Consider the following 518-nt stretch of genomic DNA (forward strand, 5'->3'; position numbering starts at 1 on the left):
TGTGTCAGGGATCTACACGTGCTCTGACTGTGACCTTCCTCCTATAATGCAGTTGCCTGCTGAAGCCTTGGATGGTTGCTCAGACATGCTCTGGCAGTGGCAGCAACCACCAGCTCTCCGTTTGTATGGGACAAAACACTGTGCAAGGTAAGGAGGTGGTTGGGCATTGGGAGAAGCCAAGCTGATAGCAAAGATCAGGATATACGGGATAGTCTTGGAGACAGCTGCTGATCTCCTCAGGCAAGCAGGACACTGCTGAGCAGTTGTTGGAGCTGTTTTCTTTTTAAAAATTTGAGTTGAAGATCCTGGCTAATTTCTAGGCCCTTTGCCCTGAAAATTTTAATTTAAAAAAAGTGGCTTGGGTCATGATCCTTGACACGATCCCTTATTAAATTCATTCTCACAAACTTGCTTTGATTTAATCAGAAATACTTACTTAATGAGAACTTACCTGATGGGAGCTCATACCCCAAGGCTGGATCGATGTTTGAGGCTGGCACAGCCACCGAGGCAGTGGC

Source organism: Buceros rhinoceros, unplaced genomic scaffold (assembly GCF_000710305.1).
Source record: "Buceros rhinoceros silvestris isolate BGI_N320 unplaced genomic scaffold, ASM71030v1 scaffold11844, whole genome shotgun sequence".
Classification (NCBI taxonomy): domain Eukaryota; kingdom Metazoa; phylum Chordata; class Aves; order Bucerotiformes; family Bucerotidae; genus Buceros; species Buceros rhinoceros.